A 23,749-nucleotide genomic window follows, 5' to 3' on the forward strand; every position below is an offset into this window, starting at 1 on the left:
TCTGTGTCTCTCCTTCTCCCTTTGTGAAGGAGTCTGTATGGCTTCACTTAAATAGTTGTTGTCCATAATATCCTTAAATCTTTAAGGAATAATATTTGAAGTCTGATCCTAAAATTTGTGGGTGAGATTCTTATGAACACAAATTTGTGAATTTGTGAAGTAGTTAAAGGAGAATCAAACTTATTTTTGACGTTATATAAATAAAATAACTAGCTTGACTATTTTTAAAAATGGTATGGTTTATATTTGTCAGCATTTTCTTGAAAAAACTATTTTCCCTAAATTTATGTGCTTAAGTTTTATGATTTTTAAACTCGGTGGAGTTGGTATTGAGCAATTGATTTAAATATTTTCTTTTCATGATTGAATTCCAGCATTTCCTTTTTTCCTTCTAGAGTATTCTGTCCAAGCCCAGAGCTTTTGGAATTATTCCATGATGATTCCAAAGAAAATTTCCTTCTCTAACAGCTTTACCAGGGGAAATTGATTTCTAATGAATAATTTTTTTTGGAGGAAAACATCAGCATTTTTGTACTTCAGTTCAGAGTATTTAATTCCCTCACCCTTAACCATAGCCACTTGCCATTCTAAGTTTATGCAGTCATTTTTAACAATGTGAAATTATAATGTTTTTGTACGATGTCGATCACCTTTGTGTTGTTTGATACCTAGCGTATTTAGTTTGTTATGCCCGTGTAAGTGGAAGAAAAACAACACCATAAACATGTCTAATCATGCCATTCCAGCTTTTCTTGGAACAATTGGAGTGTGGTGGTGGAGCAGGGAGAAAAGAGGGTATGGAAATTGAGGAAAAGGGTCTCAGCCTGAATTTTCCAAATTGGCTATTTATCTGGTTAATTCTTCATCTTTCCTCATCACCATGTCTGAACTGAGAAAATCTTCCTAATGATAATAAACTATGTCAAGAACAGATGGCTGATTTGATGTGATGAAAATAGCTGTGTCAATTGAGGGTATTTTTTTTCCTTACCCGTTTTGCTTCTCATCACTGTAGGGTTGGTGGTTTGTGTTTTTTTTTTTTTTATCTTTCCAGAATCTACTCTCAGCCCTAGAAAATACAGTGTATCTCTTCCCCCCAAAATGGTTGGAGTCCTTTCCTCTGAAAGAATGAAGAAATAGAATTGTTGTGTTTAAGCGAATAGTACCTTTCATCTTTAGTTAAGTTACTTTTGGAAGGATCAGTTTGCAACAAATGTTTAGTGTCAAGAATTTTACAGTTTCATAGGCCCTGACAGCTTGGCATGAAAAGAGGTGGCATTATGTCAATTGTAAACGAGTATGCTATTTACATACTAATTAAACTTTGCACCAGTGGGGTGAAAGAATGTCATTTGGAGCACCCCCGTTACCCTGTTTGTGTCGTCGTTGTCTATTTAAACTATCTATTGTTTCATAGGTCGCAGCCTCATCCCCCAACTGCCATTTCATAACCTTTTACTACTATACAAATATTACCCCCACTGCATGGCAAGTCACATAGAATCAGTATCTAAAAAATTTAAAGGGAATTCTCCAAATCACCTTGCTTTATAATAGCACCTAATTTGACAATGATAGCAACAGTTAGCTTTTGCTAAGTCTTCCATAAGTTCTTGGCATTTTGCTAAACAATGTTTGTATCATAATCCACATAATGTAAAAAACAAGGTGGGGGTGCCTGCGACAACATCCCCATACATGAAGGAAATACACAGTTTATAAGGAAGGATATGAGGGCGACCACATCCAGGTTCTTATCTATTATACCAGAAAGAAAGAAAGACCTTCCATCCTCTGATTCACTCCCCAGGTGGCCACAAGGACTGGAGGTAAGCTGATCCAAAGCAAGGAGCTAGGAGCTTCTTCTGAGTCTCCCACATGGGTGCAGGGTCCCAAGGCTTTTAGCCGTCCTTGACTGCTTTTCCATGCCACAAGCTAGGAGCTGGGTGAGAAGCAGGGCTGCTGGGACACATCCATATCGGATCCCTGTGCATGGAAGGCCATGACTTTAGCCACCAGGTTACTGTGCTGAGACTTCAACCTAAGTATTTAAGGGAGAAATGATAAACAATAGTAAGTATCACATGTTTTCATTACTATATCACTAGCAGTAGCCTACTGGTACTAGCAATCTATCACGAATAATATATGCAATTACATAGGTACTGCTCATTACCTTCTAGTTGTATCTTATCCTCTCTGATACCAACCAGGCTTCCATATCTATTGGTGATACCTTTACATAGGTTTCCATGCATTGTTCCATGCATTGTTTGCGAACCTGATTCAGGAACGCCAATAGAATCTGTTAGCTTTGGAAACGAACCAATGCTTATTAATCTGTTGAGCTGTTTTGTTCTCTTGCTTTGGAGCTACAGAAAATGGTTTATTAGATTTGGCTACTTTTTTTTCCCCTCACTGGATAAGTAGCAGAATCAACATTTTATCACACCTGTGTGGGAGATGGCTTGACAAGATTTGCAGAGTTGAGTAACAAGATCAGATCCTGGCTGCTGGGGGTGAAAGGAGCCCCCAGTCGTGTGAGTATTTATATGGCAGTGTTGAGAGTGCAGAGTTGGCATTTCCTGGCATTGTCAATAGAGTGCCGGCCTATGCTTCTTTCTTCTTTAAAAAATGACAGAAACATTAAGCCTTGATAGTTGACATTGAAATAATTTGCCAACAGGGTTGAACATATGATCCATTTATAGCTTTTTCTCACTATTAAAAAAATCCAGGTTGAAATTATTCCGTGACAGAGTAAAAAATCCAGAAGGGGGAAACCTCATAGAGAATGCACTCTAGCTCTGTGTAATTTCAGCTACCGCATCACATCTCATGAAAGGTGACATAGTTCTGCTCCACATATGTTCCAAAGGCAGGGAAAAAATCTAAATTTTAAGCTGATAACTCGAATGGTTCCAGAGATATCAACTTGTGAAAAGTCACAATTTTGCATTGTGCTGAGAAGGCACCTTACAATCCGGGGACTACCATCACTCTTTAATATCCAGCAGAGTCCCCTGCTGTGCTTTGTCAGTCAGCAGCAACATCCAAGTCTTCCTGTAAAAGTAATTCACACTTTTTTCACTACACTGTTGCTTTAATTACCACTGAACTCTGCGGATGCTCAGGCAGGCCTGGCAGGACCAGGGGAGGGTCAGAGCCACAAAAGAAGCAAATAGCTTTTTTTCCTTTCTTACTTTATTATTAACAAACCATCTTTGATGGAAATGTTCCTAGTTCTGAGGCTCAGACTTAACTCTGGGCACCCTTAGTGTATTCATTATCAAGAGAAACACGGATGCCACAGAGAGAAAGAGAGAGACAGAGAGAGAGAGAGAGAGAAAGACAGGAAATTTTACCTACAATCCTAGTTAGGAATTTTGGTCAAGAATTAATTTAGTTATTTGAAAGTGACGCAAAATGATTGTGTTTGTCATGTAATTTTCATTCTCTGCAGATGAACACAGATTCATACCATACAATCAAGCTGGACAAATGTCACCTTATCTGCTTCTTGATTGCGGATTGTTTTTCAGAATTAATTAACAGGATAAATCACATTCAAAAGAAAACACAGAATTATCAAAATATACTACTATAGAAGTGATACAAAAAGCCTATGTTTTTTTTTTTAAGATTTATTTTATTTCACTACAAAGCCAGATATACACAGAGGAGGAGAGACAGAGAGGAAGATCCTCCATCTGATGATTCACTCCCCAAGTGAGCCACAACGGCCGGTGCACACCGATCCGAAGCCAGGAACCTGGAACCTCCTCCGGGTCTCCCACACGGGTACAGGGTCCCAATGCATTGGTCCGTCCTCGGCTGCTTTCCCAGGCCACAAGCAGGGAGCTGGATGGGAAGTGGAGCTGCCGGGATTAGAACCGGCGCCCATATGGGATCCCGGGGCTTTCAAGGCGAGGACTTTAGCCGCTAGGCCATGCCGCCGGGCCCAAAAAGCCTATGTTTTATAAATAATACTGACAGGACTCATGTATGTGTAACATCTTGTGTGTATAAGGAACCTTTCATTCTCTATCACTAAATATTTCTACCATGAAACTCTTCCTTAGATGCCAACTTCCATGGGGTCTCCCCATAAAATATGAGGCTGTCAATCAGCAAATTCATACATACATTTTTATAAGACTTGTTTTGTTTGAAAGGCAGAGAGAGACAGAGACAGAGACTGAGACTGAGACAGAAAGACAAAGAACCTTCCTTCTTATGGTTTAATCCCAAATGCCCACAGTCAGGGCTGGACTAGGAGTCTAAAATTCATCTGATCTTCCACATGGGTGGCAAGGTTCCAAGTACTTGGGCCATTCCCCAGTGCTTCCCCATGTGCATTAGCAGGGAGCTGAACTGAAAGCAGAACATCCAGTACTTGAAGCAGTATTCCAGTATGGAACGCTATGTTGCAAACAGCTGCTTGCAGCACAGCCCTAGCTTCAATTGATACTTTTAAAGAAGAAATAATCTTGGAATATTATCCTTTGAAGTGATTTAAAAGATTGTTTAACTCTCCTTGCTGTAAAATTTCATGTTCTAAAATTTGTAGCAGAGTTATCCATGTTTCTGTATCGTTGTGAACTCAGTGCTTCTCTTGTCTGTAGTGTCTTCGTTATCTTGTTTACCTCATATTTGCAGAAGTTACTTGGCAAAATCTCCTGAGGTGTGGGCCTGACCTTTTTTTGCAGACATCTTTACTCCATCTAAGTACACATTAGAGCTTAATGGTATCAAAATTTCACGGGGGAAAGAGGCAGAATTTAACAAATCAGAACCTCTTAGATTATTTCCTGTTTATAAGATTAAACTGTTTGTGTTATTAAACTGTTTGTATTATTAAAATGCCAGTTTTTTCAGGGTATAGGCTACTGCATTCTGCCTTGAAATTATAGAAGAAAGTCATACAGTATAATGTGCCCTGTGGAATGAATCTTGAAATTTTATGTAGCAAAGTTGAAATAACTCATAGTCTAATATTCATTTGCATGACATAGCACTGTGTGACATACTGGATTTTCCAAAAAATGGTTGCAACTACATATATTTCACACCACATGTTCCTCTCAAAATGTTGACAAATATGTTGAAAATCCTTCTTTTTTAACTTGAATTTTTTGTTAATATAAACAGATTTCATGTAATTTATAGCTACAATTCTAAGAATATAATGATTCTTCTCTCCTTCCATCCCTACTCTAATTTTTTTTTTCATTTTTAATTTTTGCATCACCTCATTTTTAACTTACTTTATAATTACAGGCTTGATGTTTCACTAAATAAACAGTTCAAGAAGTGAAAGGAGCTCCCCACTCAGATTAACGTATAAGAGAATCCTTCATGGAGAACTGGGGTCTATGTTCTTTCATTATAAACCTGACTAGGTCTTTATAACTGCTTTATTCAAAAAATATATATCATGGCAGAAGTAAGCTTTCACGGTTACCCAGGGTAGGTCACAAAATGCTGATACAGGTTCAACCTAGAGTCAGAGCTTCGGAACCCAGAACTGATGTGTAAGGAGTTTGGCAACCCTGAGCTTGCTTGCAAGGGAGGGAGAGAGAGAAAGAGAGAGAGAGAGAGAGAGAGAGAGAGAGAGAGAAACAGAATGAATCTTTACTGGAACTGGAACTGTGTAGTGAATAAGAACAGACTCAATGCTTCCAGTGCCCAACACTTTGGTTGGCATCCCAAACCATAATGGGGCACAGAGAAGCCATCCTCATTTTGCCTTAATTTCTAATGTGCAGAATCCATGAGCATGACATGACCATTTTTTTATTTCTCCATTTGGAGAAATAACTCTTAAGAATTAGTCATTGGAACACCCAATTTTATGCATATTAAGAGTCCTGAAAAAAAGCAAGATAAAATTTTGGCTGTGTTCTTATAAAGTTCTAGTCTATCACTAAAAAAAATTACAGAAATGATGGAAACCTTTCATTTTGTTAACTAAAACTCTTCTTTATTGGCATATAGTGAGCAGATTATATACATATTTACAGGGTGCCATTTGATAAGATTTGACATCTGTGTGCATCTATGATGTTGTCATCACAGCCATGGTCATGAGCATGTCAATTACCCACAAAATTTCATCATGTTCCCTCGCAGTTTTTCCTTCCTGTATACAGGTAATATCTGGAGGGGTTTTGTTGTTGTTGTTGTTGTTGTCACTTTGGAGTCATTTTCACTTTCTATAATTTTATATAAACTTAAATGATACAGTGTGTACTTATAGTGGGATCTGATATCTTTTACTTATTTAAAATGCCATCTATTTTTGCATATTGAAATTCATCATTTATTGCATATGAGATGAATTATTTCTTTTTGTTACTGAGGACAGTTACATTGTATAGATGTGCAAAATTTTATTTTTCATTTAAGCTTTTGAATTTATTCCCTTTTTATCTATTCCAAATATAATTGTTGCAATAAACAGCTTATACAGTTATTTTTTTAAACATGGACACACACTTTTGTTTCCTATTAGTACAAACCTAGGAGTCGAACAACTTTTCCTTTACTTCTAGCTGAAGAATTCTCTCGAGAGAGTAAGGCTTGGGCCCGGCGGCGTGGCCTAGCGGCTAAAGTCTTTGCCTTGAACGCGCGCCAGGATCCCATATGGGCGCCGGTTCTAATCCCAGCAGCTCCACTTCCCATCCAGCTCTCTGCTTGTGGCCTGGGAAAGCAGTCGAGGACGGCCCAAAGCCTTAGGACCCTGTACCCGTGTGGGAGACCTGGAGGAGGTTCCTGGCTCCTGGCTTTGGATCAGCATAGCACCAGCCGTTGTGGCCACTTGGGGGGTGAATCATCAGACAGAAGATCTTCCTCTCTGTCTCTCCTCCTCTCTGTATATCTGACTTTGCAATAAAAATAAATAGATCTTTATAAAAAAAAGAGAGAGAGAGAGTAAGGCTGGTCAGTCTTAGGGCTTACTTCATTTATTTGCCATCTTTCACTCTCTTTTTGCTTGAAGTCCAAATGCTTTATAACTACATATCTGCATGACTCTCTGTGTATGTATTTGTATTCTTAGAATTCATATGCACATGCATGAATATATACACATGTACATATGCATATGTATCCCTTACTTTTAATTATTTCCATTAATCATTTCCCTTACTTTAATTATTTCAGATGGGAAGACAAGCAGAATTCTTTTATGCTGCTTTAATACTACTGCATTCTTTTATTTCCATTCACGTTTAGCAGCTATTTTTTTGAAGTTTTGTTTTTATTTGAAAAGCAGATTTTTACAGAGAAAGAAGGAGAGTCACACAGAGAGAAGTTTTCCCTCTATTGATTCTTTCCCCAAATGGCCACAACAGTCAGATCTGAGCCTGTCCAAAAGCTGGAAGTCAGGAGTTTCATCCTAGTCTCCCACATGGGTGTAGAGGCTCAAGGCTACACACCATGCTCTGCTGCTTTTCCAGGACATGAGCAGAGAGCGGGATCAGTAGTGGAGCAACTGGACCATGAACTCATGTCCATATAGATGCCAGGTTTCCAGGCGAAGGATTACTCAACTACACCACAGCACCAGTCCCTATGGTAGGCATTATCAAGAGGCAGAAGAGTATTTGTTCATTGTTTATTGTCTGCACAAAAATATTGTACAAATGCAAGCAAGTATTAGTGCCATGAGGTAGAAGGCCTTTGGAGTCCTAATGTTATAAAGTCTGATTTTGATCCAGTGTTCTTCCTCTTAAGAGCAATTTACATATGGAAAAGTTATTTAGTTTCTGTAGGCCTAGTTTTGTCACATTTATTATATGAATACTGAGCATCCCTGATACAAAATCTGAAATCTTCCAAATTCTGTAAGTTTTTGAGTGATGACATGACACTACAAGTAGAAATTCTACACCTCACCTCATGTCATGGTTCTCAGTCAAAATGTACGTATACCAAAAATATTGCCTGGCATTATGTTAATGCTATATATATAAACTGTATATGAAAAATGAATGAATTTTATATTTAGACTGAAATACCATCTCCAAAATATATCATCACATATTTGCAAATATTCCAAAATTTTAAAGTACAAGATAGCTAAAACACTTCTGGTCCCAAGAATTTCAGATAAAGGATATTTAATCTATAATATCAATGTCAAACATAGGAATAATATAGTAACAATAAGCACCCATTTCATAATATTGGTGCCCAATTAGAAGCACCATGTCCAGTGTCTGGAACACATTAAGCTCTCCAAAAATGCTACTGACTATTGTTGGTATAATTTTAAGAGCACCTATCTGCATAATGAAAAATTGTGATAAATCCTTTGATAATTCATAGCATTATATGAAATTTTTGGTAATGGACATGAGTCCTTACACATTCTGAATCAAGTCTTAGATTTCATCCCTTTTTTCAGATCCTATCACAAGAGAATTAACATACTACAACTTTTACAAACAAAACCCTAAAAAAATGCAGTAAAATATGTTAGGAATTTGAGGGAAAAAAGTTGAGTCAATGGAAATGATTCTTCCAGAGAAACTTGTTCTATCATAGGGCTCATGGAGGGTAAATGTGATGTGAAGTTAATGAACTTTATGGAGTGAATTTTTAAAGGGAAGTTCTCTGTTTTGAACCAATGGAAAACTTTCTGATTGAGCTAACACTGTAACTATGTAAGTAGGCTGAGGCAGACCACTTACTTGGATCCAACTGGCTGATGAATTCAATGTCTAATTAAGACAATGTTGAGTAACTAGTTAAATCCTGCTGTGGATGTGTGTATATGTTTGAAAAGGATGTCTCAGTTGTTTCTCTTTGTTATGGACGTCCGAATCTTAATGTACAAACTGATAGTTATAGACTCTTTTCTGCAGGGGAATTTGAAAGGCCTTTACCTGCTCAGAAATGAAAAAGACTAGCATTCTAAATCACCTGTGCTTATAAGTACTTTTGAGGGGAAATGTGATTGTGCCAATTACCAAGTTGCAATCTGCTTTGGTGTTGGCTTCAGGAACACCTGATTCTGTGCAAAGCCTTGGGCCTAGAGACATGTTTGCAAGGGATTTTGGTGACAAAATAGTATATGTAGATCGCAGGAAGGTACTTTTCACATTCTTTTATGAAGTACTGATTCTAGTCCTAGGAAAAACTACCCCTGCCTGCTTAAGCTCATTTTATTCCTTTTCTGATATTTTAAAGTCCTTTTTAAATGGTCTGACTTTATCCATTGGATCCTGAAAACTACTTCCTTGTAGGTCATGTCAAGGATGTTCTTATACTTCTAAATTCTCTGCTGAAAGGTTGCAACTCCACTTGCAGGGCCTCTCCAGGCCTCTTCCCTGGGCCAGTGCTCTTAGGGATGCACCTTTGCCAAGGCCTCTGTACCTGTGAAACCTGATGTGGACTGACTGAGGAGATTTGATAGGCCCTCACATATGTAAGGACCCCCATTGTGCAGGGTCAGGAGGAACAGGACTTGGGTCAAAGACTAAGATTAGTGTCCTTCTTCTGCCAGTTTCAGCATCAAACTCCAGGAATTCTTAAGATTCTGGTGTCAGAAAAGGAGAAATATCAATTGCTCTGGTTTGATCAGTGCATATTTTGTACATGTATTGAAATGTTATACTGTAGCCCTGAATACGTACTTTTTTGTTAATTTTTAAAAAGCATTCCAAATTGAAGCCCAGATTTCTGGATTGGCATTATAGTATATCAATCAAGATAGGAAGACAGAGAATATTTTAGTCCACAGATTGCTAGCTTAATTTGCAATGAAAATATTCTCACACATCCATGTGGGCTTCTCTTTGTCCTCGTGCCCAGGCCCTTCAAATGTTGGGTGAAATCCCTGCTCTGTGGCTTTATCCCAGGAAGATCTCCATCTCTCCATTGCCAGCCTCCTTTGTGTGTCATAGAGAGAGAAAAGTTACCCTAGGGCTGATGTACCAACCCTATCCTTTTCTCTGAGGATATCCACTTCAGAATCTGTTGTGTGGTTTCTGCTAGTATAGCCTTCCCCAAAATGATAGTGGAAACTAGCTGCCTTTCTCCTTCACTCCTTCAGGGGTGAAAGAATCATGATCTTTATTTCACTTTTTCTCCTTTGGGAAGTAGATGAGAGAGAGAGAGAGACAGAGAAAGAGAGAGACAGAGAGATTCCTATGCTTGGATTCATTCTCCCAGTGCCTACCATGGAATGGACTGGAACTGGCTGATACCAAGAATTAGGAGCCAGGAACTAGATCCATGTTTCCCATCTGGATGACAGAACTCCAATTACTTGAGCCATCACTACTGCCTACCAAGGTATGCTTTACCTGGAAGCTGACTGGGATCCATCCAGAGACAGAGATCAAATCCAGGGACTCAGATGTACACACATCCTAACCCTCAGGCTAGGCCCTTGTCTCAGCAATGCAGTCTGTAAGTTCCAACCTTCAAGCTCTAGCCAGTTTCAGTGGATTCCTCCTCCTCTCCACAGCTGGTGCAGGCATGAGCTTTGTGTTTGCCCTCAGAGACAAGCCAGCTAACCAAATTTTGTCACTCTTTTGCTTTCTTCCTCTATCAGAGTGCTGTTGTTAGCTTTAATGTTATGTCCTGCGCCATCATCTTTTGAATCAGGAGTTTGCTCCTAGAAACGTTGACTTCCTTCTTTTCTTCCTTGTGAGCTCGTACACCTTCTTCAAACTGAAGCTTAAGGTTGATCTTCTCTTGGGAGAATATCTCCCTGAGATAATAAAAGGCAAGTTTGGAGTAATACATAACTGGATTTCAATCCAGTGCTTTGTCACTTACTGTGTCACGCTCATGGGTTGCTCAGTGGTTTGAGCTTGAGTAAAGGAGTGTAATATGGACTTTCTAACATTCTATTGAGAACAATAGATTATGTGATTTATAGTAGCACCTGGAATGCTGTTAGATCACATTTGTGTTTATTTCCCAGGTCAATGTAAGCACTTCTTCCTGAATGCGTCCATTACATCGTTAATAAACCCCAGAAAGTTAAGCTGTAACAGCCTAAACTATTACATTGGAGTAACAGTTAAAAAGTTTTGTTCAGTTGGATTTTAGCAGACTCGCAGTCAGTGTGCTGGAGAGGAGGACTGCAGTCAAGTTGGGACAGGCATTTTAGATTTAATCAAGAAGTGAGGCCTGCTGACACTTCTGTGAATTCTGGGTATGTCTCATCTTTGGCTAAAACATGATTAAACATCCCAAAGTACCTTAGACCAAAATACACAGAGTAATGACACTTTGCCAAAGAAATCTTTGGGTTTCATTACCTACAACCAAAGTGAGCTAGTTATCACCTGAATGAGAGGTTCTGAATGAATTGGCTTTGTCAAAAATACCATCATACTTTAATCAAAGGAGGCTATCATATTAATCTCATTTTACCCTGAACTAGCTTAACTGTTTCATCAAGATTTTTCTTCATGCTTATGTTTCAAATGAAATTCCTACTAATTTAGGTTCATAATGACTTCTCCATGTACCAAACTGGAGTTTCTCCATTGTGATTGTAGTCATGAAAACAGAATGTCAGCTGCCAATCAAAAGACAAACATTGAAGTTGTAGGCAGAGACCAATTTGGCATCAAATGCTTGCATAGAGTCTAGCACAGTGTCCTGGGGATGGACATACAGAGAAAAGGTTACTGGATCCAGTCACACGGTCCATATTCCTACTAAGAGCTCTTTCTTAAAGACATGACATTTGCTTAGCCTAGAGCAGCAAAAAGGCAGCAGTATGAACAGTCTCCAATTAGTCAGAAGATTTTAATCTACTTTGCAGAACTAATCGAATGGTTGTGCCTCCCCAGTATTCACATGAATTGCACCCTAGCTGGAGGTTAACAGACTAAACAATAGCAGCAGCAATTAAGTGGATGTAAATGAATGTGATAGGCTAATTCTCACAAGGAGAGCATCAGTGTGTCAATGCACAAGTGCCTGGAATGAAGGAAGAATTGACTGGGATTGGAGAAGGTAGTGTGTAGCAATCTTATGAAGAGGTGTATGATTCAAGCAGGCTAGTTTGGAAATTGTTTGGACATAAACAGGAGAAATAAAAATAAGTAACAGCAGTTGTTGCCTTCTACATATCCTCTGTGGGAGAAAAAAAAGTCTCACACTTTTACGTAAATACATTCAAGATATTGTACCTCATGGTGTACCTTAACTATGAAATGATTGTTGGATATAGAATAAAGTAAAGCACAAATCTTCTTAAAATAATCAGAAGGACATTTTCATGACCCCAGAAGCTGAGAATTCAAGAGTGCAAACTTCCCTGGCCATTTTTGTGTTTGGAAGTGGAGACTGGTAGGTAGGGATAAAGATTTGTTGCTACTGAGTTTCAGCACAGTCTAGAAACACAGAGATTGTGGAGCAATGGGAAGATCAGGGAGTTTTGCTTCAGTTCTGTTCTTCAACACTTTGATTCTTTGGAAAAATCTTAGCATGTGTAGAACAAAGTGTTTGGGTTTGTAGGAAATTTAAACTTGATAAAGTCTATTTTGCATGCTGACCCAGAAAATTCATTCTGATTAAAACATTTATGAACATGATATTGAAGTGTTTGAACTACTTGAAAGAAAAGAGTTCAATGAATGTAATAGGGTCAGCCAGACTCTGCATCCTGCTGTTTTGGGGGTAGCTCAAGGTTTTTCTGGAATGTGTTGGATGAGGGAGAAAAGCCTGTATCAGGTCCTTTAGCCAAAGATAATCGTTACTTCTTCATAAATCTACCGAGTCCATCCACAAATGTGTCTGCTCCTTGGTCCGTAGACCTAACTGTAGTCATAATGCAAAACCTGTCAATATAAGAGGATGGAGGAAAAAATAAAGAACATATAAGGAAGAAAAGCGATTGTGACATAAATTGTGGGCTAAGTAGTCTTTCATTGAAGAATTATTCAATTGTTTAAAACATTTATTTATTTTTATTGAAAAGGGAAATTTACTTAAGAAGAGGAGACAGTGACTGCATTGGCCAGAGCTGACCTAATCTGAAACCAGGGGTATCTTCCAGTTTCCCCACATGAGTGCTGGGTCCCAAGACTTTGGGCAACCCTCTGCTGCTATCCCAGACCAGAAGCAGGGAGCTGGATGGAAAATGGAGCAGGCAGAAAATGAAAAAACTGGTATCCATGTGGGATGCTGGCACTGTCAGGGAGAGGATTAGCTAATCAAGCAACTGTGTCGGTCCCACTGAAGAGTAGTTTTTCAGTGGACAACAAGACACCTAGTGTAAACCAAAGCAATTGATCAATATTAAGATTGGTAGATAAAGGAATGAAAAAGCACTCAAAAGAAGGATGATAAAAATACTCAAAGTCTTTTTGGGAACACGTTCTCATGATTTTCAAAAGCATAGTCAAATCAATTTTGAAACAATATGAAGAACAGTGAAGATCCAACTATTTGCCATTTTACAAATATGAACTATAAACACGTATTGATATCAAACTAAGCATGAATGAATTGACGTGTGGTTTTAGTTCTTAATATTTCTCTTCTTTTTAAAAATAGCTTAACAGAAACTGCAAGTTTCAGTTTCTGCCAAAATTAAATCTAAAAACTATTGAAAAAATGTGAAGTGGAACAATTGCCCTGTTAGTAGGCATATAAATTAAACGCAGCTAGACTAGTTCTATAATTCACTTAGCTCACTTTCCTTTTTGTAAATCCTCAAACTTGAGTGAAAACAGTGATCATGATATGGCAGATTTGGACAGAGAGAATTTAAATATTAGAAATGAACAGTTCCCAGGAATGCATGCAATGAAACAAGGCTGAAAAGAAAAAGCTTGAATAATTGTTCCACTGTGGTTTAAAAGGAATCAGGAAACTTTCACAAAGAATCTTTAAGGTAGCAACATTAACGACCTAATAAACCATCTGACCTGTACATTTATTTGAAGGCTAATGTAGCACCTACAAATGGCATAGCAGCAGGGAAGGAAAAATGAATGTGAAGTAAAAAGTTCCAGCATTCCTAAAAATTATTTGCCAGCAAGTTTAACACATCCATACACTGTAAAATACTGAAACCATTCTTATGAGAAGAAAATGTAAGAACAATGAAGCATGGGTAATAGGCCCTATAAAACAAACAGCATGCATTTAAAAAGAAAGAAAAGATTGTAGCATAAATCTGACTCCATTGAGATAGATTGCTAGTTTCATCTGAAAGTACAAAGTAATGCTGTAGACCTACTTCGAGTTATGAGACAGATGTGGAGTTGGAGGAAATATGAATTCATTTTTCTTTTATTTACAAATGCATGGTTTCAGAGAAAGAATGTATTTTCTCTGTGTACAGATTAGGCAAAGGCATGTTTCAGTTATCTTAGAGGTGGGTTAGAACCTGCGAATGCTAAGTTCTTGACAATGTGATCAAATCTTAAAGGATGTGTTAGGCATAATTCAAATTATCATTATTATTATTGCTGATATGTGGTCCACGGTGAAAATATGGTTTCTGTTTCCTCTAATTTACCCTCCTTAATTTATGAATTTTGATGATATCTCCAGGGAGTCAGCAAGGACTGCAAGAGCAACTAAAGATGCTTATCCTAATTTTATTGAAGAGAAACATTCACTTCATTTACCCAAACTTACATGGTTTATGCCAGGGTGGAGATCAGGTTTCATTGCATCTAATGTAATTCTTAAAAAACATGTGGTCTTCTTTGTTTTTGACAAAAATAAGATGAAACGCCTTCCTGGTGGATCGAATTGCTTCAGCTGTTCACCTGCTTCCAGAAACTGCTCTAGATATTTGATGTCCATCACCTCATTTCATACTCACAAGACAATTAGGGAGCAAATGTCCCTCTAAAGAGGGCAAGGGGCTGCTAACACTCTCCCAAGCGGTGAATGGCAAGGGCTGAGATTCTGACAGGCAAGCTATATGCTAAAAGGCATTGTGAAGCCAATGAAGGCTATATGCGCACATTTGGGGAGAAAAAAGAACTGAATTGTATAATGTTATTAACAAAACATTTCTGTTAATTTCCTTCAACACCACAGTTCTTTTTCACAAAACTATTGTTCGTTAAAAGGTATTTTAGATATCAAAGGGAGAATTTTTATCCAGGCTGGCGTGGATGAGAACCTGAAAACACCTGTTTTGGTTTAAATTTTATTCCCCATTTTATTATAAAGAATATGAAAGAGTTACAGAAAGTTTGAGTAGGGAAAGAGAATGAAAGCAGGGGAAAGGAGACGGGCCTTGGGTAAAACTCATGATCATACATATTTATCAAACAGTTTTTACAAATGGTTGGTAATCTGTGCATCTTCCTGACAACAGTCTAAGATACATATATATGTGTGTACACATATACACACATAATGTATGTATCATGTATAATATATAATGTGTAATTTGTAAACATGTAATGTACACATATACACACATATATGGTATACAATATCTGTAGTACTTATATACTACATACATTATAGTCAAGGGTGATGAATTAGGATTGACAGCAACATTTGGCTGTGGATGCCAAGCACAAGTATATGAGGTCTTTGATCATTTCCAAAGATGAAGTGTTTAAACAAATACTAAACATCAAATGATTAAAAATAGATAGGCTGTCCATTTTAGGTCAGTTTATCTTAAGATGGACATCCATACAGTTTTTTTCCCATAGCAACAGAATGCATTAATAAGGTTTGTTTTGACTTTTAAATAAGAGGGAATCTTCCAAAAGTTCATGGAAATAGTGTTACAAAAAATTATGCGTAGATTTCAGTTTTTCTCATATCAAATTTATCTTCCCATTCTATTTGTCATGAGCTTTGTAGGTACCCTTGTTTTTTACTCCAAGTTCCATGCATGTTTCTATAATGATTATATGGTGCCAAGGTCTGTTTATTCAAACTTTAAAACGTAACAGTCCTGTCATTCAGTGTATGAATTCCCAGCATAGAACAAGTGTGTTAGCCAGTGGACAGGAATCAATATGTGTACAGGTAGTATTACCCTATTTGCAGTATATTGTATTAATTTGGCAGGTAACTCTGGCCTCTTACAAGATGCAAGACACACTCAGGATTCTGTGTCAACTACTATGTACCTATCATCAACTCCTCTGTGTGTGATACGAGGTGAATGAGAAATGACAGACTGCTTTTTGTTTTACCTTGCTGTGTAGAAGCTGCCACACACACTTAGCACAATTGCCATTACCTTGAGACTAACTTGTGACATATGGATCATATTTCAACATACAAATAGATATGTACATGTTTATATAAAGCCAGTGTTTACAGAATATCTTTTGTACATGCCAATATGTATATATTCAATCATGGTAGACTTTTAGGATTAGATTTATAAAACCTTACGTCTGTATCTATAAGCTGTATTGCAATGAACTAAACTGAAGACAGAAGCTACTCAAGGGGGGGACAAAATTTGACTCTAAGAAACATGAGTGACTTTTTAGTACTCAGAGATGGAATGAAAAATGCTGGCACAGTGTTTAATAATGTGTCAAAATGGGGACAGTGATGCTTCCATCCTTTCTTTCCTTCTGCCCCCCATCTCCCATGATCTTTATTAGTTTTGTCCTGACAACCTGACTTTACTGAATTTTACCCAGCCCTGACAGCCACATAAAACCCCCAAACAAATAGGGAACTGCGGCAACTTTTGCAGATTTAGGATCGTGTTCAAGCTTATGAATCAGATTTTTCTATGTGTGGACATGACAACTATGGAAAAACTGTAATTTAGGACATATTCTCTGTATCCTTTTATGTAGAATTTCACTTTAATGTGATGCAAATGACAGTAAGAAATACATTCAGTGAATGTTAAAGCCTTTCCATTAAAAATTCTGTATGCATTTTACATTCTAATTCATGTACAGTCAAAAACCCTGATAAAATCACAGTGCTGATTTGACTGCTGCACTTATCGTATTAATGAGGATACTTTATGCTTTTTGAAAATTGGGATATGGTCCATTATGTGATTGTAAATGATGTGATTGTATCACATAAATTTGTTATTCAATCCCACCCCTCCCTTCAGTCAGCTTTGTATATAAGAAGATTCATTGGTGAGTCGTAACTGAGGCCAGAGCACTGTACTGCGAATTGGACTTTGTACCTTTTGTCTTTATTTCTGTTGACAGAGAAGAATATGATAAACATACATATAAGTGTGCTTACGGTGATACGCACACACGTACTTTTTTTTACTATGCTTAAGAAAAAAAATGCTTCTATGGAAACAATAGTAGAAAACTCAATGAGAAAGTGAAAAATAAAGGAAATAAACAGACAGGGCTTTAGGCTCCCCAAGTATTAGACCTTTGTTCACTTTTTTTTTTCTAATTCTGAATTGACTAACATGGCAGTCCTTCCCTCTGTCACCCTTCCTCACCACACCCTTGCAATAAGTGAATGGTTTTTTAAGAATTGTTGAACAAGATTTCCTCAATTTTGGGTTCCATTTGCACTCTTGTCAATACGCACTCTGCTTTCAGTTTGTTAGCTTTGGTCTTGCCTGCCTGGTTAGTCCCGGTTTACTCCCAGGCGCACTAGTGAGGGGTGGTCTGTGATCTATGATCCATGAGCTGAGAGACTTTCTCAGCTTCTTCCTGCCACCGCACCTTTTGCATAGGGCTCTGTGGTGTAATAGATTTGCCTACCTGGGTCAAGGTCAAAGACCTGCGTGTTCTTCCATTGAGTCACCTTTCTTGTGATCACTAGAGAATGGACACTGTTGGATGTGTCCCCACAGAGCACATTAGAGAGCAATGTCATCAGAACTCAAAGATGACCAAGGAGGAGACCACTGGCTCTTAGCTGAACAGCTCCTGCTGCTTGGAAGAACTGTGTACTTCTTTGCCTTGTTAAGGATGAACCAGCTTAACGGCCAGGGACATCCATATACCAAGGTGCTTTCTCTGTCTCCTTGCCTAAGCTGATTGTTGCCTGTACTCCTGTGTTTCATAAATGTTATCTTTTGTTTTGGATCCCCAAGCACTTGAAGGCTCATGTTTTGTTCTCTTCATTCCTTCTGTTCTGGAATCTGGAGGCTATGGCCTTACCCTTCCCAATGCAACAAGCTCTGGTATGGAGTTCTCAGAGTTTAGAAATAAAAATTGGCAAGTTCTTCATAGGCAGCTGGAAATCTCACATTTCTGTCTCTTCTTCACCTTGAAACTTGAGCTTTGGGCATTATTAAACTCTGTGTGTTATTTTTTTTTTTAATTTACCTGTTGTAGTTTGAAGAAATTTAAGGTTCCCTGTTATGCTAATTGAAAACACAGTGTCAAGTTCCACAACCTGTTTCTACAGCCAACCAGAAGGGGATATATTATAGTGGATGACTTGTATATTATTAAACTTTTTTATGTATTATCAGTTATTTACCATTTAAAACATATGCAAAATCCATTGTGAATTCATGAATTTTATTTTTTAATGACATAGGGAAAAAGAAATAGCCTAGGACGTATCACAAGATCACAGGTGGTCTTTCCTGATGGGAGGCAGGTTTCGTTTTTGCATTTTTACCTTATTTGATATTCAAGGCCAATAAGAACTTTATACAATCTTCTGGACAAAGCTTGCTACGTCCTAATCTTTGCAAATCCACTCTGTTCTGTTCACCACTCTCCTTATTAATCAGTTCCACAGAGCTGTGCACTTCGCAGTACAGTTACACACACTGCATTTTTATGCTTCTGTTTCTGAGTGGCCTTTTCTATATTTTTGCTTTGTCTTGCATTCAATTACCTGCAGCTTGAGAATAGGATACCATCACTGCCTGCTTTTCAGCAACAGCACATTATGTCATCTTGCTTCATATATTTTACTTCTATCCCTTTTAGGAGGAAACTCATTTAAAAAATCTTGACTCTGCTTTTGGGGAGAAATCATTTACCTTATTGCAGTCAGGCTGAAATTTGTCTCCTTACTCCCTTTGCTAATGTAAAAAAAGAAAGCCCACTTATTTACATCTTCCCCAGATTCTATTAGTTAGCTCAATTGCCTAATTGTTGCGGTTCTAAGAAAGACCAAGTCATTTTCTTGCTTTCAGTCATTGTGGGTCTTTTTTATGGGTTCCACAATGCCACATTCATGAATCTTCTTACTTTCTTTAGGAGGCTGTTTTTCTGTTTCCCTTTGATGTTCAGCATCATGTCTGTAGGCCGTTTCCTTCCTGTAAATAGGAGATATGGCTAAACAAAACCAGTATAAAAAAGCAGAGATGAAGATGTTAGGGACAGTCGTACTGCCCATAGTCTTGGACGCTAGGTCTGAGGATGAGGGCAGTCTGGAATATTTGATTTTATATGAATTTGCCTTGATTTCCTCCCCTCTGTTCTTCTCTAGTGTTTAAGTAGTTCTTCAGAATGAATTTCCCTACCTAAGATGGATCTCCCTCTTTCTCTCCTGACAATGCTGAGTAAATCAGGATGTACAATAATACCCAAGCATCCCACACTCTGAGCGCTATTGCTGGCTGAAGCCATGCTGTTTCTATGCCATTCTATACCCAACTGTGGATAATAACAGAATTGATTTTACTCAAGGAAAGACAAAGCAACCTGGGGTTGCTTTCTGCATTATTTTGCTCTCGGGTTATTCTACTGTGAATGGTAAGATCTCTTGCTAGAACATAGGGCCACATTTAGCTTCTTTTATGGCAGTTCCCTGTGGGGGAACTTTGGGTGTGAGGCTGTGACGTGTCAGTGTTCTGTGTATGTGTGTGCATGTGTATCATCAAATCATAACAAAAGTAAGTGTGTGTTACAAGTCATTGGTACATTCTTTTTAAGAAAAATATGCTTTTAAGAAATCATAGCGTGGACACTAGAATTTGGCTTTACTTCCTCTGAATGGTATGCTTAAAGAAGACGGTTCTTTACTATGAGTAAGTCAATCTGTATAAATCATACATGATATATACATATCATCTACATGATAAATTGAGTGCATCGTACATTGCATGTGTAGGCACATGTAATTAATATCCCTGTTTTACAGATGCAAAAAATGAGACACAGAGAGGATGGTAAATGACAGGTTCAGGATTCAAATCCCATAGCATTGGGCCTAAAGTCTTGACTTTGAAGCATAAACTGTCCTACCTGGTTGAAAAAAATATGTAACCTCTAATATAGAGAGCATGAATCAATGATGTATTGTGCAAATATTTTTAAAGGAAATTGTGATGCAATTATATGTGCCTGTACCTTAATTGTAATTTTTTTCCCAATTATATCATCACGTTTCATTAAAACAACTCAACAGGTTATCTAAACATAAGCAATCCAGGGAAGTGCATCTTCAGAATCTGTCGCATGTTATATGATTCATTTTTACTTTACATTTATGTCCCATTCTTTGCTTTCTGTTGATGACCACTGATACATTTAGATGAGAAGTACATGCCTATTGAAGCTGTCTCTGAAAAGTGCAGAGAATCGACTAGAAGTCTAAATTTTGGTCTGTATTTAAAATGGGCACTGCCTGATGTCTATTCCATCGATTATCTTCATAATTAGATGTTTACAGAGGAAGATAGCAAATGTATAAGGGCTCATGTCACAGCAGCTTTCCACACATTGTTAACTTCTGCCCAGATTCTTTGAGCTCACTGCCCAAGAGTTGCCAGGAGTTGCCAGGAGTGTACTGTGTTCATACAGGCAAAAAAATATATTGGATGATCTGAATTTTGAATGTTTGGAGAAATATTAGATTTTATGTCATATAGGATTAGAAATTACTAAAGATAACTTGTGTCTGGTTCTGTGGTGTTAAAGACATAATAAAATCACTTTGGTGGTGATATTACACAAGTTACGTTATCTATTGGATTATGTGAATAAGCATCAAATTGGTGACAAGAGACAACAAATTAGTACGTATTATAAATATCATGAAGCTTTGGGAGCCACAAAAGATCCCTTTACATTGAGTCCTGGCTCCACCTAAGTCTTCACCGTTGGATAAATATATCCCATCAAGAATAAGTGGAAACCCAAAGTCACAACATTCTATCAAAATAATTACCAATAATTAATAAATTATTGATCATATGGTACTGTTACTACCTGGATTATATAAAGCTTTTAGGATTTCATGGATACACTTTATAACTGAATTTTGTTTCCCTGGGATATTATAACCTAATTTAATTTGTTGGCCTTATGCATTTCATTAATGATGCTATGGATAGAAGAAATAGCAGAAGCTCATTTTCATGTCGGTTCTTGAAGAATGTGCACAAGTCATTATAGTAGTACAAAACTGAATAAAAGAGAGGTCTTCTCACATGGGATCAGGTCCTACATCCCCGGTGTCCCTGGTGCCACATTCTGTTGGTTTTGCAGCATGTGATGAGGCCAGCTGAGAAAGTTGTTTCAGCTTTCATGGCACACAAAACTGAGGCCTATGTAAAACTGCCCTCTGAGGTGTGTAGGAATTGCATTCTTCTTAAGACTTAATTTCCTTGTCCAAAGAGGAATGTGTTGGCTGAGAGTCCTTAGAAAGCTCAATACTCTAGTTTTGCTTGTGGCTTAGCTCCTCAGCTGTCTACAGGGACACATCTTAAGCTTTAACATTCATATAAATTACAGGGAATCTTGTTAAAATGTGGCTATGACTCAGTGGATCTGAGGTGGGGCTTGGGCTTCTGACTTTTTAGCAAGCTCCCAGGCAATATAGAAGCTGAAGATGTATGAACCACACTTCAGTTGTAAGGATCTGACTAATATACAGAAGCAAGGGAGGGAGAAGACTAGCTCTTTATCCTCTTGGGCTCACACATTCATGTGCTCCCCTTCTGTGCTGTGATTCTTGACTCTTTTTTGTAAACCCCTGTAACGCACCTGCTCATGGCTACACCAAGAAGAATTTGGGTTTCAAGGAAGGCTGAGTATGTCCCTAGGCAGCAAAAATCCCGTCTCCAAGTAGGAGAAAGAGCTGCGCTTCTACCGTCAGGCATCCCCAGCTCTGCTGAAATTTGAAATAAATGAGGTGGAGTTTAATTTTAGGGTCTACAAATTTGTAACGTGTTCATCATTCCTGTTGCCATTTTAAATGACAGGCTGCAGTTGCCAGACATGTTTTGTGGGGAGAGCTGCATCTGAGTTCTGGCTTCATGAAACACTCACGTGCAGTGAGGAGAATGGCATGCCATTCCTGTAGGGGGTTTTCACCATTGGCAGTGCTCCCTTCTTGTGCTCTTCCAAGGGCAGGCTCTTTGGGCTGGACCACAGAGTTGCTTCCCAGCAGAGGGCGCAGCCCCCCACCCCCCCCCACCCCCCCCCCCCCCGTGGCCCCAGAGTGCTTTGCTTTCTCCTCCGGGGTGTGCTCTTCTCCCCACTAGGCTGGATAGGGCTGCTGGAAGGAATCAGAAGTCAGCTTTCAGGAAGGGAGATAGTGAAGACTATTTTCAGGGAGAAAAATCAAATCAAATCATTTCGGATTTGAATCAGTGGCTTTTCAAATGAAAGGTCTACTTGGTGAGTGTGCATGGGCAGCTTCTTATGATTCTCAGCTATTACGGGACTAACTTTCCTTCCCTAAAGCGTCTCTGAACCTTGCATTGTCCAGCATTTGTATCTTTCACTTTAATGAGTGCTAAATAAGAATTCTATAAAAATTTTAATAATTCTCACTGGACAGTTAATTAAGCAGTGAGAAGTCTTTAGAACGGTTACTTCTCCGGCCTTTAATAGACACGTGCTTCCCTGGGTTCCAAGGAAGGAGGTCACATTTCTACATATGTGTATAAAGTGATGTGAGGTTTTATAATTCTTCTCAGTAATAAATGACCTCCCTAACAAGCTGAAATAGTGAAATAAAAATTCAACTTTTCTGGCCCACCTTCCCTGAACTCTACTCTCTACTTTCTTCAAATTTCTTTGAACAGGAAATGAATTCCCTATAAATATGATGGAGAGGGGGCTTAGAGTACGTGGCTTTCAAGTTCTCCAAACGTTGTTTTGCTCCTCTGTAAGTCATATGGGCATGACAAAGCCGAGTCATTCATTGCAGATTCTCTTTTTTCCTTGCTGTTTTTTTTAAGAAATAATAATAATAAAAAAGCTTCTGTTTTTCCTCATATTTGATAGATCCTACCACAGACTTCAGTTAGAGTAAGTGCAGGCAACCATAACACTATTCTCACATCGAGGGTATTTTATTAAGTCCAGCAGTTAAAAATGTACAAAGTTCCTTGTAATAATCCATTCATTCTGTTCTCGCCTGATTCTTGGAGTAAGCCTGCACAATTATTCAAATCCCAGCTTTTAGCTACAGCATACACCTCGCCATGGGGCTATGCCTCTGTAATCTTGCTTTGGTCTTGCATGTCAAATGGAATTAACTCCCATAAGAAATGTGTGCAAAGACAACCCAAAGTGTCTAATCCTGCTGCTGTCTTAAATTTCTGAAACTCTGAGCTGTCATCTTTTTCTATTGCTTTGTGGAAGTTCTCACTCATGCTTCAGTCCATCCAAAGCTGAAGTTTAGGAAAATTTGCATTTTTATATATATTTTTCAGTTAGACTCTCCCTTGGCCTTTCCACGTGTTCTCTTTATAGAAAGATTTTTTTTTTCTTCCTTTAAAATTCTAAGACTATCTTATATACAGTGCGATTTTAACAAGAGGTAGATTCACATCCCCTGTACCTCAGGGGTCTGTAGGTTGATGCATAGACAGTGCTGGTTGAAGATTCACAACTCAAATCCAGAAAAGCAAGGG

At 38.2% G+C, this 23,749-nt stretch overlaps 1 long non-coding RNA gene across 1 annotated transcript in view; it reads left to right on the top strand.

Moving 5' to 3' along the window:
• LOC131480925 (uncharacterized) overlaps positions 1-23,749 on the top strand; it is a 143,593-nt gene that overhangs the window by 99,449 nt on the left and 20,395 nt on the right. The window contains exon 3 of the long non-coding RNA XR_009245890.1: positions 18,463-18,525. This is a non-coding gene — a long non-coding RNA (uncharacterized LOC131480925). The remainder of the gene's footprint in view (positions 1-18,462; positions 18,526-23,749) is intronic.

This window comes from Ochotona princeps, chromosome 8 (assembly GCF_030435755.1).
Source record: "Ochotona princeps isolate mOchPri1 chromosome 8, mOchPri1.hap1, whole genome shotgun sequence".
In the NCBI taxonomy this organism is placed as follows: domain Eukaryota; kingdom Metazoa; phylum Chordata; class Mammalia; order Lagomorpha; family Ochotonidae; genus Ochotona; species Ochotona princeps.